General features: G+C 40.7%; 1 protein-coding gene across 1 annotated transcript in view; it reads left to right on the forward strand.

Moving 5' to 3' along the window:
- Positions 1-12256, forward strand: part of ATP6V0D2 (ATPase H+ transporting V0 subunit d2) — a 55411-nt gene that overhangs the window by 27831 nt on the left and 15324 nt on the right. The window lies entirely within an intron of this gene.

A 12256-nucleotide genomic window follows, 5' to 3' on the forward strand; every position in this document is an offset into this window, starting at 1 on the left:
AGTATTAAATATTTGTGAATGAATGAGCTAACTAGTCCTTATGTTCATCACTGCTACTGCCAATGTATATAGAAAATTTATTTCACCCCAGGATAAATATAAATACCGAAATTTAGAAAGAAAAAAGATATCACCTCTAGCTGGAAACATTTGAAAAGCTTCATGAAAAATATGATACTAGAATATGGCCTTAGAGGATTGGTAAGGAAGGGAAACTTTATACATCTGGAGAAGGGTAGGAACCAAGACATTAATGTAGAAAAGGACAAGTTAAGTTTGAAGAATTTTTAATCTAAACAGTTGGGTTAGACCAAGATTGTAGAGAATCTTAAATACTGAAGAGGTTTCTTAAAATTCCAGAGCAACCAAGGGCTTGGGAAATGCAAAGTTATCAGCATTCTTGTTCGAAAATATGCTATTGTGGCAATGCTGACTTGTAAGTAACTTTTCAGTATTTTATTTTGCTACAAGGAAAAACAAGTGTGACAGCAAAATTGTTTGCTTTTTCAAATTATTTTAATTTTCACTTCCTCTATTTAAAAAAGGGAAGCTTCAGAAAAGGAAGAAATGTTACCAAAAATGTGAAATTTTAAGAGAGAGAAGAATGTTTATGGGGATATTCTAAATTCAGCTGACTAGGAAATCACGCGATATGACAGGGTTGCCCCATGTAAGCATATGTGGTTAGTGCTGGATTGAACAAATCCACAGTATAACAAAAAATGTTTACCAATGTAATCAAGGAAAACTTTCATTTGAAAATTCATACATTGAAAAAGTGTGAAATATATTTGGTGTACTTTTATAAATTATTTAATTCCTCAATGAAACTCATAAATGAAAGGTGCCTTTCACACACACACACCCATCCTTTCCATGAACAATGACCCCTGAAATGCTTTTTTTTTTTTTTAATTGAGACAGGTTCTTATTCTGTCACCCAGGCTGCAGTGCAGTGGTGTGATCATGGCTCACTGCAACCTCAGCCTCCTGAGTAGCTGGAACTACAAGCACTCACCACCACACCCAGCTAATTTCTGTCTTTTTTGTAGAGAGGCAGCTTTGCCATGTTGCCCAGGCTGGTCTGAAACTCCTGAGCTCAAGCGATCCTCCTGCCTTGGCTTCCCAAAGTGCTAAGATTACAGGAATGAGCCACAGCTCCCAGCCTGAACATGCATTATATGTCCCTATCCTTGTACATTCTGTATGTATAATTGTTACCTAGCCAACATCTCACATAGTTCTGGTCACCTAAAACAAAATGGTTGTCATTAAGAATTAGATTACATGTTGCAGATGAAGGATGTGGATCTGGCCTCCTAGGTAGAAAGGAAGCCTGTAGCAATCAAGGCCTGATACAAGGATGTGGCTTTCTGGGCCAGGCACAGTGGCTCATGCCTGTAATCTCAGCACTTTGGAAGGCCATGGTGGAAAGATCACTTGAGCCCAGCAATTAGAGGTTGTGGTGAGCTATGATTGCGCCACTTGGGTTTGGATGACAAAGACCCTGTCTCTAAAAAAATAAAATAAAGCTGGGCAGTGGCTCATGCCTGTAATCCCAGCTCTTTGGGAGGCTGAGGCGGGCAGAGACCAGCCTGGCCAACATGGTGAAACCCTCATCTCTACGAAAAATACAAAACATTAGCCGGGCATGGTGGTGGGTGCCTGTAATCCCAGCTACTCAGGAGGCTGAGGCAGGAGAATCACTTGAACCTGGGAGGTGGAGGTTGCAGTGAGCCAAGATCACATCATTGCACTCCGGCCTGGGCAACAAGAGTGAAACTCCATCTCAAAATAAATAAATAAACAAACAAACAAACAATAAAAGGGATGTGGCTCCTGTGATCAAGCCAAATATTAGTCACAATGTGTGTAGACAGTGAAGCTGTTGTCATCACCAAGTTAAATGTTCTCTCAAGCCCAAAGGACAAAGTTCAGACTGAGTATTGAGGTGCCTCCCTCTAGCAAAGGGGCTCAGGTCTCTTTATAGGAAAGCTGTCATCAGTTTTGACAAACAGTTGGCAAGCAATGTTTTGAGATTACTGATTACATTTCCAAAGAAGTAATATTGAACTTTTTGAGGTTCGGATAACTTAAAGGAAACATCATATAAAATAATGACCACACAAAGACAACTCTGGGGTTACAAGATACAAAACAAGATGGTAATAGGTTTTATGAAATAGGTGTAAATCAGACTCGAGGGCTAGTATCCTAACACTATTGAGTAATACGATTTATGGTCTTCTTTTTTGGTGTCCCAGCCTTCCAAATGACTGTATCACTCAGCTTCTTGTCTTCACACCACAACTGACATGATAATCTCCTATTATCTAAGAGCAATAGGTAAATTTAGAAAGAACTCTCTTAGCTAAAACTAAATCCAAAACTACAGAGATGAAGAAAGCTCAGGCTTACCTCAACTAAACTTTTCAAATGTTTTACATTAAAGATGATGTGGCTTATAATTTCCTGCAAAGTCCAGTTTACAGGAAAATATCTTCTTCTAACAGTGTATGGCCTCCTTTATCCAAGGCACTCTACGAGTGCTTTCATATGTGTTACTAAGCCTGATGCCAACCATTCAAAGTTGAATGAATATTTTCATTTCAAAACTGAAGAAATTGAACTCTTAGGGTTTTTAAGTTGCAGAGCTGGGCTTAAATCAGGTTTATCTGTTTCAAAGCCTGGGCTCCTACTGTGACAACTTCTTTATGATTTACAAACTGCTTTCCTATGTGTAATTTGATTTAGTGTGCACAGCGACCCTGTGAAGACAGTAATTGTCTACTTCTTCTCACCCTGTGATGCCAAGTTTGTTGAAAAGAATAATCTGGCCAGGCATGGTGGCTCATGCCTGTAATCCCAGCACTTTGGGAGGCTGAGGTGGGAGGACTGCCCGAGCCCAGGAGTTTGAGACCAGCCTAGGCAACACAGGGAGACCCTGTATCTATAAAAAAGGAAAAAAATTGGCCGGGCACAGTGTCTCATGCCTGTAATCCCTGCACTTTGGGAGGCCGAGGCCTGCAGATCATCTGAGGTCAGGAATTCAAGACCAGTCTGGTCAACATGGTGAAACCCCGTCTCTACAAAAATTAGCTGGGCGTGGTGGTACGTGCCTATAATCCCAGCTACTCAGGAGGCTGAGGCAGGAGAATTGCTTGAACCCAGGAGGCAGAGGTTGCAGTGAGCCGAGATCGTGCCACTGCACTCCAGCCTGGGCGACAGAGTGAGCCTCTGTCTCAGGAAAAAAAAAAAGGGAAAAAAATTGACCAGGCATGATGGTGCATGCCTGTAGCCGCAGTTACTCTGGAGGCTGAGGTGGGAGGATTGCTTGAGCCCAGGAGGTCGAGGCTGCAGTGATCTGTGATTGTACCACAGCACTCCAGCCTGGGTCACAAAGAGAGACCCTGTCTCGAAAAGAAAAAAAAGAAAAGAAAAGAAAAAAATAATCTATACTTCTCTATTTTCTCACTTATTTCCTCATCCCACTTCGGTCTTATTTCCTTCCCCATCAGGTCACCAAAAGCCATTCTAATAGCTAAGTCCAATGGATATTTTTTCAGCTGTTTCCTAATTCACCATGGCATTTACTGTTGTTGCCTTGTCCCATTCACTTTGTGACAATTCTTTGTGCTCTTTTTTACCATTTTCACTCTTTCTCCTTCTTCCTTGCAAAAATCTCCTTTCTATCCCTTAAGAACCAAGGAAATAACACAGTATGGACTTTAATTAATAACAATATGTTAATATCGATTCATTAATTATAACAAATGTGCCATACTATTTTAAGATGTTAATGAGAAGAAACTGGGTATGGGGTATATGGAAACTCTCTGTACCATCATCTCAATTTTTTCTGTGAATCTAAAATTATTCTAAAAATTAAATTATGTTAAAAATAATTTTACAAAACAGAGTTTTTCTAATCTCAGTGTGTGCAATGCTTAAGAGACAGACAGGAAAAACAAAATAAAGAATGAGCTAAGTAGAAAAAGAAAACGACAGGCCTGGGAGATAGGGCAACCATAAGACAAATTATCACAGAATTCAAGTTCCAGGAAGGAGGAGGAAGGTGTCCTGGAGGGGTGTTTACACTCATCAAATACCATTGCAAATCCTGGCAGACGCACCCTGAGAAGCACTCCCTCCCCAGAGTGAAGCCCTCCTTCTTGCTGCTACTTGAGAGGAAGAATAATATGCCCAGCTGCCTGCCTCTGTCCTCTTCCCCATGTGCCCTATGGGGAAGCCTCGGAGCATGTCTGCTGGCCATAACGACCCCCCACCCCAGTTCTTCCCCTTTCAATTCTGTTCTCAAGGTCTGGGTTTATCTCCGTCTCTGCTCACTCTGACTCAGTACTCGTAAGCACATGAGAAATCTTAACTCTCCCCTTCTCTACCTCAGAGACCCTTTTGGATTTTATCTTAGAGATAAATAACAGTGTGGCCAGCGGTTCTTTGTCATATAGTGTCCAATGTCCCTTCTGTCCCCTTAGATCAGTGATCACCGTCCTTTAATCATATACCTATCATTAACACACAAGCCCAAAATAATATAACATATTTAATTATATATTATATGCATTTTTCTAATATATTATGTCAATTTTATATTTATTTATTTATTTTGTGTGGGGGGTGGGGGGAACAAAGTCTCACTCTGTCTCCAGGCTGGAGTTTAGTGGTGCAATCTCGGCTCACTGCAACCTCTGCCTCCTGATTTCAAGCGATTCTCCTGCCTCAGCCTCCCCAGTAGCTGGGACTACAGGCGCACACCAACACACTCAGCTAATTTTTGTATTTTTTAGTAGAGACAGGGTTTCACCATGTTGACCAGGATGGTCTCGATCTCTTGACCTCAAGATCTGCCCACCTCAGCCTCCCAAAATGATGGGATTACAGGTGTGAGCCACCACATCCAGCCATTTTTATTTATTTATTTTTGAGATGGTGTTTCACTTTGTTGCCCAGGCTGGAGTGCAGTGATGCAATCTCAGCTCACTGCAACTTCTGCCTCCCGGGTTCAAGTGATTCTCTTGCCTCAGCCTCCCAAGTAGCTGGGATTACAGGCACCTGTCACCACGCCCAGTTAATTCTTGTATTTTTAGTACAGATGGGGTTTTACCATGTTGGCCAGGCTGGTCTCGAACTCCTGACCTCAGGTGATTTGCCCACCTCAGCCTCCCAAAGTGCTGGGATTACAGCTGGGAGCCACTGCACCCAGCCTTATGTCCATTTAAAAACATATGCAAAAATTGAAATTTAAAAAAGAAAGAAATTAAAACCTATCTTAGTGAATAATTTTGAACATTCTATAGGACAGCAAACTTTCCACTTTTATACATGTCCCCCTAGGTCTACAGGATGCTTTCCAAGGGTTATGGAGACAGGAGTGATTATAAGATGACCACTTTCCAGATCCTGAGTGCCTATATGTATATATACTAAAACTACCTAAGAGTACTTGAAGTCAGAACACTGTGCTGGGTTCCCCTTATCACCTCCTTATCACAACTGTTCTTTTTCCACCATCCTTTTACACCATACTATGATGTATAGCCCTGAGGTATAAAAAGCTTTAGGGCACTAAACAAACCACAGGACCATTTGAAGTGTTAGTGTGTTGTTTTTTTAATTGATACATAACATTTTCCATATTTATGGGGTCCATGCAATTTTTTTTTACAGTTATAGAATGTGTAATGATCAGGTCAGGGTATTTGAGGAGTCTATGACTTTGAGTATTTGTCATTCTGTGTTGGGAACCATCAGTCTATTTTGTAATATGTCATACATTGTTGTTAACTATAGTCACTCTGCTCTTACGTCTAACTATAGAACTTATACCTTTTATCTAACTGTATATTTATACCTCTTAATCTACTTCTCCTCCTCTCCCCCTCCCTACCACCCACCATTCCTAGCCTCTATTATCTGTCATTCTACTCATTACCTTTATGAGATCAACTTTTTTTAGTTCCCACATATGAGTGAGTGCATATGATATTTGGCTTTCTGTGCCTGGTTTATTTTACTTAACATATTGACCTGCAATTCCATCCATGTTGCTGCAAATGACATATTATTCTTTTTATGGCAGAATAGTATTCTATTGTGTATCTGTACCATACTTTCTTTACCCATTCATCTGTTGATGGATGCTTAGGTTAATTCCATATCTTTGTTATCGTGAATAGTGCTGCAATAAACATGTGAGTGCAGGTATCCCTTTGACATACTGATTTATTTTCTTTAGTATAGATACCCAGTAGTGGCATTGCTGGATTGTATGGTGTTTCTGTTTTTAGTTTTTTGAGGTATCTTCCTACTGTTTTCCACAGTACTTGTACTAATTGAAATTTCTACCAATGGTGTATAAGAATCTCTTTTTTTCCACATCCTCTCTCCAGCATATTTTATTGTTTGTCTTTTTAATACTGTCCATTCTAAATGGGGTAAGATGCTATCTTATTGTGGTTGAAGTATTGGCGTCTTGGAGGACACTAATAACTAAAAGATAGAGAGAAGAAGACTGATTGGCTAAGAAACTTGAGACCCAGGGAATGACCTGGTTTTGAGTTTCTCGGATTTTCCTTCGGGTTGCCTCATACACTCCTAACTGGATGCTAGAGAATCTTACAGCCCAGAAAGCCAATGGGCACATACAAAAACGCCCCCAAGGAAAGGCTGTTCTCTCTAGCCAAAGGACCAGGAAAGGGGCAGCTTCACAAACAGAAAGTCTTTTTTTGTTTTTTTTTTTGAGATGGAGTCTCACTCTGTTGCCCAGGCTGGAGTGCAGTGGCGCAATCTCAGCTCACTGCAACCTCCGCCTCCTGGGTTCAAGCTATTCTCCTGCCTCAGCCTCCCGAGTAGCTAGGACTACAGGCGCCCACCACCACACCCTGCTAATTTTTGTATTTTTAGTAGAGACGAGGTTTCACCATATTGGCCAAGCTGGTCTTGAACTCCTGACCTTGTGATCCGCCCACCTCAGCCTCCCAAAGTGCTGGGATTACAGGCGTGATTCACCGTGCCTGGCCACAAGCAGAAAATCTTCAGATAATAATGGCTCTACTCTAACCAAGTGCCATGGGAAAAACTGCAACCCCACCCCTGTCAGCAAATGCTCGATGGGGACCCAGATGTCTACCCTTACCTGGCTGTAAGTGGGGTCAGAGAGGGCTGAGCGGGAAGCTGGGCCTTTGACCACCTCCCAGCAGTAATGAGCCCTCTTTTTAGCCTTGGTGTCAATAGAGGCCACACACAGAGTAGTAATAAATCCCAGAAGGAAAGGAGAAAAAAAGAAAGGTTGAAAAAGTATTCAAAGAAATAATGGCTGAAAATTCCCCCCATTTGGCAAAAGACACACACCGACTGATTCAAGAAGCTAAGTGAAACCCCAAACAGGAAAAATCCAATGAAATCCAGGCCAAGACATGTCATAATCAAACTTCTGAAAGAAAAAAAGACAAAACAAATCTTGAAAGCTATGGGAAATGACACCTTACCAATAAGAGAGAAGCAATTTGAACCATAGCAGATTTCTCATTAGGCACCTCATGGAGCCAGAAGCAAGCGGTGTAGTATTTTTCAAGCACTAAAGACAAGAAAAAAAAATAGCATTTTGTATTCAGTGAAAATCCTTCAGGAATGAAGGGGAAATCAAGACATTCTAAGATGAAGGAAAGCTAGGAGATTTTGTCACCAGCAGACCTACTCTAAAAGAATGGCTAAACGAAGCTTTTAAAACACAAAGGAAATGATAAAAAGAGTAATCTTGAAACAACAGGAAAAAAGAAAGGACAACAGAAAGGAGAAAAATATGGGTAAATACAATATACTCTTTCTCCTCTTGAGTTTTCTAAATTGTATTTCACAGTTGAAGCAAAAATCATTACTCTGTCTGATGTGGTTCTCGATACACATAGAGGAAATATAAGTTATAAACAGGGAAGGAAAAGACACTTAAAAAGAAGTAAAGTTTTTAAAACTGCACTAAAATTAGGCCAGCTACTCTGAAAAATAGTCTTGCAGTTTCTTAAAAAACTAAACATATTCTTACTATGCCACTCAGCAACTGCACTTCAGGGCATTTATCCAAGAATAATAAAACTTATTTTAATATAAAAATCAGCACACAGATGTTCTTAGCAGTTGTTATTCGTAATAGCCAAAAACTAGAAAAAAACCACAAATGTCCATCAATAGGTGAATGGTTAAATACACTGTGGTATATCAATACCATGGAATACTACTCACCAATAAAAAGGAACAAACTGTTTACATGCAACAGCTTGAATGTATTACATGTATCTCAAGAACACTGAGCAGAGTTAAAATAGCCAGTCTCAAAATGTCACATATTATCTGCTGCCAGTTATATATTATTCAGAAAATGGCAAAATTATAGAGTGGGAGAACCGATTCGCATTTTCTAGACATTGGGGGTGGTGGGTGGGAAAGGGTGGGTGTGACAATGAAGAGGTAATACCCTGGAGAGCTTCTTCACTGAACTGTGTTTTTCTTAGAAGGTGTTTCTCTTTTTCTATCTCATGCCAGAGTGCTTAGTGAATGACAGTCATTTCTCAGCTATTGCTAATGACACTGAAGTACTAAAATTTTTATTCAGAGAAGAGCAATTCCTCTAACTTACCAAATTATGGCTCTATATTATTTGACCTCTTAGCAACTGTTATAGCAGCAGAATGTGGTAGTTATCATACAGAAAATATATTATAGTTATCTTTGAGATCCTTAAATAAGCTAGGGAGCAGGAGGAGAAAGAATAGCTCTAAGATCAAATGGAAATGTTAAAATATCATCTGGCTTGAGCTCTTTTATCTGAACCTACTAGGGAGCCAGCACTTTGATTTTAGGGACCCAACTCTGCTGCTTGCCAGCACTGTGATCTTGGGTAAGATATTTAGTACTGCTAAGCCTCAGTTTTCCTTAATAATGGTTCTTACAGCATTGAGTTGTGAAGCTTGAGTGAGAGTGTGCATATAATTACTGCCACATAGTAAAAACTTCAAAAAGAATTAGCATTTAAAGATTTTTTAATATCCTAAAATTTTTGAAATTAAGTAATTTGCTCATCACAGTTTTAGGTGACTATGATTTTTACAGGTGTCAAAGGACATTTGTCTAGACCATGAGTAGGAGAAAAATTAACCTAACTGAATGGGTGGCTCTGTCACTACTTATGAGGATAATTATTTAAAACAGAGGTTTGAACTAGGTAAACACCCTGGTGTCTTTTTGTTCAAAAATTACTCAGGCAATGTCAGCAATTATTTGCTTCCCAACCACTGCATGCATGACCCCCTGGAGATCTACAAAGATTATAGTCTGGAGAAAGTAAACTGTCTTCTGGTTACATTATGTCCCTGTCACCCCAACAGCCAATGATAATTATATACCTGGTACCTATGTGTGATGGAGATGAGAGAGGGGACAGGAAAGAGACACCCCTGCCCCTCATTGTGGGCCAAGCCCTGGGTTCTCCATGTTTCTGAGGAACACTGCAAGAACTGGTATTATTGTTCCATTTTAGAAACAAGGCCACTCAGTAAGAGTTGAAATAAAATTGAACCCCATCTATAAAGCCCTTGCTCATTGCAATATGGAGCTTAGCCTGTCTATTAGTAAAAAAGTAAAAATAAAAATCCTGAATACACACACATGCACACACTGTAGAGGCAGGTCTGGGTGTTATATGCAGGCTGCATCCTGCTCACACCATTGACGCTGGTCGCCCGTCAACGTTGCTCTAATAGTCCTCTGCTAATTAGGAATGTTCGCAGCTCAGATGCTTTTACATTGCAGGGGGGGGGTTGTGGGGAACAATTAAATGTCTGGAGTCTGCTAAGCATTATTAAGTACTAGCAATTGCCCTCTGAGGTAATTGCTTTTGAGCCATAAAGGGACAGTTAAATAAGCACTTCCATTTTAATATCATTTTGAAGAGATAAAAAGGATTCTAAAATTCCATAATGTCTAAATTTGGTACTGCTGTTCAGGAGGTGAAGAAACTTTATAGTCATGTGCTTTTTATAAAGGGATAATTGCCTGCTTCAAAATCTTCTTTAGTTAGAATTTTTGGGGGTAAGCTCTAGAAGCTCCACAATGAGGGAGACCCCCTTTTCCAGCTAGAAATGAATTCCCTGCCCAGGAAGTCTGTCCCCCATGCAGCCAGACTCTGGTGACAATGTTTCTAAGTGTTCAAGTACATTTTCATCCAGTAAAAAGGTATCATTTTTCAAGTGTATCTCACAAAGGTGGCTAAGCTTCCCATCACTGTGAAACCTCGAGGACTAGGTTTGCATTGTCCCTTCCTCCTTCTGATCTGTGACCTCGCTTTGTCAACTGCCTCCTCCCCCTCAGCACTTAAATATCTTTACTTCTCTTCCTCCCAACCTAAAAGGACACATATTAAAACTAAAAATCGAAAGCGTCCTTGGCCCCCGTATCTCCATATATCTGGTTTTCTCTTCCTTCAAGGTCAGCTTGCAGCATGAACTCCATTCTTTAAGCCTCCATGTCCCGTTAATTTCAGACACACAATGGCCAGTCTTCCGCCATCCTCTTCTCCCTTTCCCTTGCACAGACACACTCCACTGAAGACGTTTTCATTGCATTCTCTGATGACCCCTTAGTTGCTGTACCCTACAGATGCCTACTTCCAGGTCTCAACTTACATGTGGACTTTGACTCTCCAATCACTTCTTAGAACTCTCTAGAACTTCCTAAAATTATCTCCCCTGATTCTCCTTCCCCCATCTAGTCGTCCCTCTGAATTTCCTTCAAGGTCCTTAAAAGCTGGGGTTCCCCAGAGTTCCCAAGAAAGAACTCTCTACATGCACTCTACGATGTGATCCTACTTACTCCCAAGACTTCGGCTTCCACCTTTAAACTAACCCCTCCTGACCCGCTCGCCCAAATGTCTCGAATCGGCAGCTGTCTTCAGGGCACACACTTCTTAGGCTTACTTGACATCTCCTCTTGGTTACCTCCTGGTTACCTTGAACTCATTCCATCTAAAACATCTGCACCCACTGCAACCTCCTCTTCCCCTAATGCTCTCATCTCAATAAATGGCTCTATAGCCTAACTGTCAAGCCCAGAAACCTACACATCACCCCAACAACTAAAAGCACATAATGTGAGGGTTCAGAGGAAGATTTCAGAAGCAGACTGCCTGAGTCTGAGTCTCAGCTCTCCTACCTGTCAGCTATGTGTGTCATCATGGGTTGTATTTTCACCTCTCTGGGCCTCTGGTTTCTCGTCTATAAAATGGAGATAATAATACGACATACCTCACAGTGTTGCAGCTATGGTTTGAAAAGATAACTTTTTGTAAAGCACCTCATTGTATAGGTGTTTGTTTACCTTTTCTCCTGTTTTAACATTTACATAGGTCATAATATTCCCTTCAGTGTAAGGGCAGTCAGTATCATCCGTTGCCCTTAACATTCAAGTTCCTCATCTTGTCTTTCGGGACCCAACATGCTCAGCCCCAGCCCCAGTTCCAGTGCTCCTCCCAGGCAAAGGGAACACCCTGAGTATCCTTGTGTTCCCATCTCTGGGGCTTTTCAAATGTTCTCCCTTCTGCCTTGAAACGTGCTTTTCCACAGTTCCCATCCCCTTTTGGCTGGCCAGCTCCTACTAATTCTTCAAGTTTCTACTTGACTGTCATTTCTCTAGAAAGTCTAATTCCAGGACTGGTTTAGTGTCCAGTTATGATTCTCCACACCACCCTATAATTTATTTTGCATAGCATGTATGCCCTATTGTGATTTGTTGTAAATGATTCTTTGTCCATTTCCTCACTTAAGCTATATTCTCTGTAAAGGAAGGCCCTAGGTCTCATTTACTTCTCAACCTCATTGCTTGGAATATCTTAGGTGCTGACTACATGAGTGAACCAGGACATGCACCCAGGGTATCCCAAGCAGAACTTATACCAAATAAAGTAATCACATAAAAATCATTAAAATATGAATTAATATGAATTAATAAACTCGGGGATGTGAGGAAGGTGGCCTAGAAAATTCACAATGTGATCTCATGTGAGGACAGAATTACACAGTATTTTTTAGAATTAAATTTTGAATCCTCAGTGACAGGCTTCATTGCAGTTTCAAATATAGTAGTCAGTTTTTAAAGTAGAGTAAGATGCTCCAGGTCTGTGTTTTTCAACTTTTCAAGCCCTTTGTCCATTCTGATAAACCAAACAAGTTCACACCCTCACCCCCCA

The sequence above is a fragment of the Pan paniscus genome, chromosome 7, assembly GCF_029289425.2.
Source record: "Pan paniscus chromosome 7, NHGRI_mPanPan1-v2.0_pri, whole genome shotgun sequence".
Taxonomy (NCBI): Eukaryota; Metazoa; Chordata; class Mammalia; order Primates; family Hominidae; genus Pan; species Pan paniscus.